The sequence below is a fragment of the Erythrolamprus reginae genome, chromosome 7, assembly GCF_031021105.1.
Source record: "Erythrolamprus reginae isolate rEryReg1 chromosome 7, rEryReg1.hap1, whole genome shotgun sequence".
Taxonomy (NCBI): Eukaryota; Metazoa; Chordata; class Lepidosauria; order Squamata; family Dipsadidae; genus Erythrolamprus; species Erythrolamprus reginae.
The window spans coordinates 68,892,993-68,899,795 of record NC_091956.1 but is presented as its reverse complement, the minus strand read 5'-3'; positions in this window follow the sequence as shown (position 1 = coordinate 68,899,795).

The window sequence follows — 6,803 nt, the reverse complement described above, 5'->3', positions numbered from 1 at the left end:
GTCAGAAGGTGGGGAAAAATGATCACATGATTCTACGATACTGCAACATTCATAAATGAGTCCATTGCCAAGTGTCTGAATTATTTATTTATTTATTTATTTATTTTATTTTATTTTATTTATTTTATTTATTCAATTTTTATGCCGCCCTTCTCCTTAGACTCAGGGCGGCTTACAACATATTAGCAATAGCACTTTTTAACAGAGCCAGCATATTGCCCCTACAATCCCGGTCCTCATTTTACCCACCTCGGAAGGATGGAAAGCTGAGTCAACCTTGAGCCGGTGATGAGATTTGAACCGCTGACCTTCAGATCTACAGTCAGCTTCAGTGGCCTGCAGTACAGCACTCTACCTGCTGCGCCACCCTGAATTTTGATCATGTGACCATGAGGACACCATAACAGTGGTAAGTGTGAAAAAGCCACTTCTTCCAGGTCCGCTGTAACTTTGAATGGTCACTAAATGAACTGGGAGTCGGAGCTACCTGTATACACCTCAGAATCATATGTAAAGATAGAATATTATTTGCTATTGCTATTTGTCTCCACACTAATCTTAATCTTAAAATGCTTAAATGTCACAGAAGGATTTGTTTGGAAAAGTTGGTGTACAAATGCCTGGGGTTCCTTGTTTGTTTATTTATTTATTTATTTATTTATTTATTTATTTATTTATTTATTTATTGGATTTGTATGCCGCCCCTCTCTGCAGACTCGGGGCGGCTAACAACAGTAACAAAACAGTATAATCCAATACTAAAAACAGTTAAAACCCATTATATAAAAAACAATCATACATACAAACATACCATGCATAAAATTTTAAAGGTCTAGGGGGAAAGTGTATCTCAGTTCCCCCATGCCTGGCGGCAGAGGTGGGTTTTAAGCAGCTTACGAAAGGCAAGGAGGGTGGGGGCAATTCTAATCTCTGGGGGGAGTTGGTTCCAGAGGGCCGGGGCCGCCACAGAGAAGGCTCTTCCCCTGGGTCCCGCCAAGCGGCATTGTTTAGTTGACGGGACCCGGAGAAGACCCACTCTGTGGGACCTAACTGGTCGCTGGGATTCGTGCAGCAGAAGGCGGTCCCTGAGATAATCTGGTCCGGTGCCATGAAGGGCTTTATGGGTCATAACCAACACTTGTGCTGTTAATCTGTTTGGAACTTATGACATAGGTATATTGTTATACTTTGGTGTTTTGTATTACACTATAATGGAAATTACATAAATATATGGAGCAACAGCGGAAGCAAGGTCCTGCTAAATTCCAGTTGTGAAAGAATGTGGAGATACTGCTTCTTTGCTTGACTACTGAGATGAGGGAAAAGGCTGGGCATGAGTATGATTAAAAACATGTATGAATCATGTCTAAATAATAATAAAGTGCAATGACAGTGTGATATATTCACTGGCTTATTTGTACTAAACAAAAATAAACCTTGGTGTAATTTCCCAAACATTTTAGCAGTAACAACGTACTTATTTTCCTTGACATCTTGGATACTTAGAAATCTGTCCAAGCAAATTTATTTTTCCATTTAAAGAAACACCATTTTTATTACAGAACCAAACTTAAATTGTTTTAAATCTATTTGACATTATTTTTCTGTATTTTTTATTTATTTATTGCATTTATATGCCGCTCACTCCGAAACGGACTCTGAGCCGCTAACAACGGTTATAATTACAATACATAGAAACATAGAAAACTGACGGCAGAAAAAGACCTCAAGGTCCATCTAGTCTGCCCTTATACTATTTCATGTATTTTATCTTACGATGGATATATGTTTATCCCAGGCATGTTTAAATTCAGTTACTGTGGATTTATCAGCCACGTCTGCTGGAAGTTTGTTCCAAGGATCTACTACTCTTTCAGTGAAATAATATTTTCTCACGTTGCTTTTGATCTTTCCCCCAACTAACTTCAGATTGTGTCCCCTTGTTCTTGTGTTCACTTTCCTATTAAAAACACTTCCCTCCTGGACCTTATTTAACCCTTTAACATATTTAAATGTTTCGATCATGTCCCCCTTTTCCTTCTGTCCCCCAGAGTCCAGACTATACAGATTGAGTTCATTAAGTCTTTCCTGATACGTTTTATGCTTAAGACCTTCCACCATTCTTGTAGCCTGTCTTTGGACCCGTTCAATACAAGTAAAAAAGCAGTAAAAAAAATCAATAAAATCACATATATCATAAAAAACCATGCGTACTAACAATCAATTTTAATTGTTTGAGCCAAACTGGAAAATATAAATTTATTTATTTTCCGATAAATTAACAACTTGGGCAAGATAATACATTTGCGCAGGATAAACAATGAAAGTTAGTAATAACAAATATATATTTCCCAGGTGATGGTTTTCTGTATCATTTTCAATATACTGTTACAAAAATATGTTGAATGAAATCATAAGGGATTTGTTGCCTTTTGTGATGGTACATCTTGGATAAATGCCAAAACCCAGAGACAGCTCATGATCTTGTCTCCAGTAGATTTATTCTGAAAATAATGATTTTGCTCATAGCCCCATTATCTAAGAAAAATATAGAGGCAATACAAATTTATTTCAGAAGTGTTTCTTATAAAGCATTCCCTCTACAGCAGGGGTCCCCAAACTTTTTACACAGGGGGCCAGTTCACTGTCCCTCGGACTGTTAGAGGGCCAGACTATAAAAAAACCTATGAACAAATCCCTATGCACCCTGCACATACCTTATTTTAAAGTAAAAAACAAAATGGGAATGTACTATTTAGAGGGGGGGGGAAAGAAGTCTGAAATTCATATATGTTTATGTTTTGTTTTTAATTTTCTTTTGTTAACATCTGATTGGCTATACAAGGTTTTCTTGGCTTATAGAAAAATGTATAAAGAAAGAAGGAAGCACTTTGGCGTAATGGTTAATAAGTTAGAAATATAATTGGTGTACTTTTTTGAGGAGGGAATTTAATTAAAAGAAAATGAATGTAACTGGATGACAAAATTAGAAAAAAACTTTTGCAACTTTTTTGATGATTGATATTAGTTACTAACGAAATACCGCATTTTATTCATGGAAAATTAGATGTGCTCCTGTCACTCACCCGCGGGCCGGATAAATGGCCTCAGCGGGCCACATGTGGCCCACAGGCCATAGTTTGGGGACCGCTGCTCTACAGGATAGTAATTGCTTATTATCAGAAATAAAATATGATCAGCCATTAGCAAAATGTATCAGAAGTATATACGGATTGATATGACGGCATAGGACAGCTAACATCTCAAAATGACAAATCCTTAAATGAACAGTACAGTGCAAAAAACCATGACTTGCATCAGATTGATCGAAGAAAAATCAGCTTGCTTATTTTACCTTCTTTTAAGACTTTCTTATCTAAGCAGCAAACTAAATATATATGCAAAAGAATAATGTGAATAGTTTACCTGGAAAGTAACAATGGATGCGCTCATTTTTAATGCACCCAGCATCCCTGCAAAATAAACAGGCGTGCAAATAAACCAAGATTCGTGGACTATTCTGATATTACTTGTTACTTGTAATGATATTTGTTACTTTTCTGCAGTGCAGATTCTGACCAGTTCTGAAGAACTGGTAGTGAAAATTTTTATTAAAATTAAAAGTTAACAACAGATTCATAAATCATTCATCACATATTCATTCATTGGGTGGGACAAGTTGTTAAAATTTCAATGGCCTCAGGCCTGCTGGCAGAGGTGACCTTTAAAGCCCTTCATGGCATCGGACCAGAATATCTCCGAGACCGCCTTCTGCCGCACGAATCCCAGCGACCGATTAGGTCCCACAGAGTGGGCCTTCTCCGGGTCCCGTCAACTAAACAATGTCGGTTGGCGGGCCCCAGGGGAAGAGCCTTCTCTGTGGCGGCCCCTACTCTCCCTGCCTTCCGTAAAGCTCTTAAAACCCACCTTTGTCGTCAGGCATGGGGGAACTGAAACACCTCCCCCGGCCACGTACAATTTATATATGGTATGTTTGTGTGTGTGCTTGTTAATATAGTGGGGTTCTTTTTAAAACTATTTTAAATACTTAAATTTATTGAATTTATTTGGATTTGTACGATTGTTTATATTTTTTTGTTGTGAGCCGCCCCGAGTTCGCGGAGAGGGGCGGCATACAAATCTAAATAATAAATAAATAAATAAAATAAATAAATCTTTAAAAGTTTACTGAAGGCAGTATCCTTCTGCAGTATCCTTCCCCTGCCACGCCCACCAAGCCACACCCACAGAGCCAATAAAAATGTTTGAAACCCATTATTGAGCAGTGCTTGTAAAACTTCTATAGTGCTTACGAACTTAATTCATTCCATGACCAGGTTCTTAAGTAGAAAAATTTGTAAGAAGAAGCAATTTTCCCCACAGGAATCAATGTAAAAGGAAATAATGTGTGCGATTGGGGAAACCACAGGGAGGGTGGAGGCCCTGTTTCCTTCCAGGAGATTCCTAGAGAGGTCCCACGGAGGCTTCTCCTCTCCTTTTCTGGCCCGGTTTCCTCCCAGGAGATTCCTAGAGAGGCCTTACGGAGGTTTCTCCCCACCTTTTCTGGCCCTGTTTCCTCCCAGGAGATTCCTAGAGAGGCCCCATGGAGGCTTCTCCCTGCCTTTTCCGGCCCTGTTTCCTCCCAGGAGATTCCTAGAGAGGCCCCATGGAGGCTTCTGTTTCCTCCCTGTTTCCTCCTTCTGTTTCCTCCCTGTTTCCTCCCAGGAGATTCCTAGAGAGGCCCCATGGAGGCTTCTCCCCGCCCCATGGAGGCTTCTCCCTGCCTTTTCTGGCCCTGTTTCCTCCCAGGAGATTCCTAGAGAGGCCCCATGGAGGCTTCTGTTTCCTCCCTGTTTCCTCCTTCTGTTTCCTCCCTGTTTCCTCCCAGGAGATTCCTAGAGAGGCCCCATGGAGGCTTCTCCCCGCCTTTTCCAGCCCTGTTTCCTCCCAGGAGATTCCTAGAGAGCCCCCCCCCCCCCAGAGGCTTCTCCCCGTCTTTTCTGGTTATAGTTTCGGAGGCTCGGGTTTGTAAGTGGAAAATGGTTCTTGAGAAGAGGCAAAAAAAATCTTGAACACCCGGTTCTTATCTAGAAAAGATCGTAAGTAGAGGCATTTTTAGGTAAAGGTACCACTGTACTTTGCTTTCTTTGATAAAATCCCAATGTCATATCATCAAGCCCCTTGACTGGATACCAAAAGCTTGTATCATTTATGGATTACATAATTTATTAAGGTCTGCCTATCATTTAGAAATAATGCCATTCACACAGCGGACAAAAAAAAATTCTGGAATTGTGTGTATGCAGCACAAGTCTTTCCATGTTTATTGAAAAATAAACTTTACTAAGGTTACTGTATTTAGGGCAGTAGCTCTAATTTTATATGAACAAAGAAGACAAACCTCTTCTAAAGGGAGCACAGTACTGTACATCTGATAGCCAACCAGCAGAGGGTGCTGTTTGAATAAGGAAGTCGTGCTCTATGAAAATCAATCTTGGGACTATTTCAAAGCAATAAAAGCTAAGGTAGCAGGATGATTCAACATACAATACATAGCAGTGATAGCAAACCTTTTTTTGGTTTGCGTGCCAAAAGACGGGCCCATGCATGCCCACACCCATAATTCCATTTTTGGGCCTTCTTGTTCCACTGGGAATTGAGAACCAGCTTGTTTTCAGCCTCTGGAGGGGGTGGGGAAGGCCCATTTTTTGTTCTCCCCAAACTCCAGCGCCTTTCTAGGAACTTGGAGAGGTCAAAACCAGCTTTTTCCAGCCCTCTGGAGGCAGAAAATTGCCCATTTGCGAAGTTCCAGTTGAACCAGAAGTTAAATTTTTTTGCTCTCCGGAGGCTGGCTTGCTTACTTACTTACTTACTTACTTACTTACTTACTTACTTACTTACTTACTTACTTACTTACTTACTTACTTACTTACTTACTTACTTACTTACTTACTTACTTACTTATTTATTTATTTAGCTAGTTATTTATTTATTTAGTTATTTAGTTATTTAGTTAGTTAGTTAGTTATTTAGTTATTTAGTTAGTTAGTTAGTTATTTAGTTATTTAGTTAGTTAGTTATTTAGTTATTTAGTTATTTAGTTATTGATTGATTGATTGTTAGAGTTGAAAGGGACCATGCAGGACATCAAGTCCAACCCCCTGCCTGAGCAGGAAATCCTGTAGCACCCCAGCCAAATGACAGTCCAATCTTCTCTTGAAAATGTCCAGAGTTGGGGAGTTCACAACCTCCGCCGGCAGACCGTTCCACTGGTTGATTGCTCTGACCGTCAGGAAGTTCTTCCTTATTTCCAGGTTGAATCTCTCCTTGGCCAGCTTCCAGCCGTTGTTCCTCTGGTGCTCTGGAGAATAGAGTGACCCCCTCCTCACTGTGGCAACCCCTCGTATACCTGTATATTGCTATTATGTCCCCGCTGGCCCTCCTTTTCTCTAAGCCAGTGTTTCCCAACTTGGCAACTTGAAGATATTTGGACTTCAACTCCCAGAATTCCACAGCCAGCGAATGCTGGCTGGGGAGCTCTGGGAGTTGAAGTCCAGATATCTTCAAGTTGCCAAGGTTGGGAAACACTGCTCTAGGCTATCCATGCCCAGTTCCTGCAATCTCTCTTCGTAAGTCTTGGTTTCAAGTCCCCTAATCATTTTGGTTGCTCTTTTCTGCACCTTCTGCAGAGTTTCAATGGCTCTTTTGAGATGAGGTGACCAGAACTGGATGCAATACTCCAGATATGGTCTGACCAGGGTGTAGTAGACTGGTATTAATATTTCCCTTGTCTTGGAGTGTAT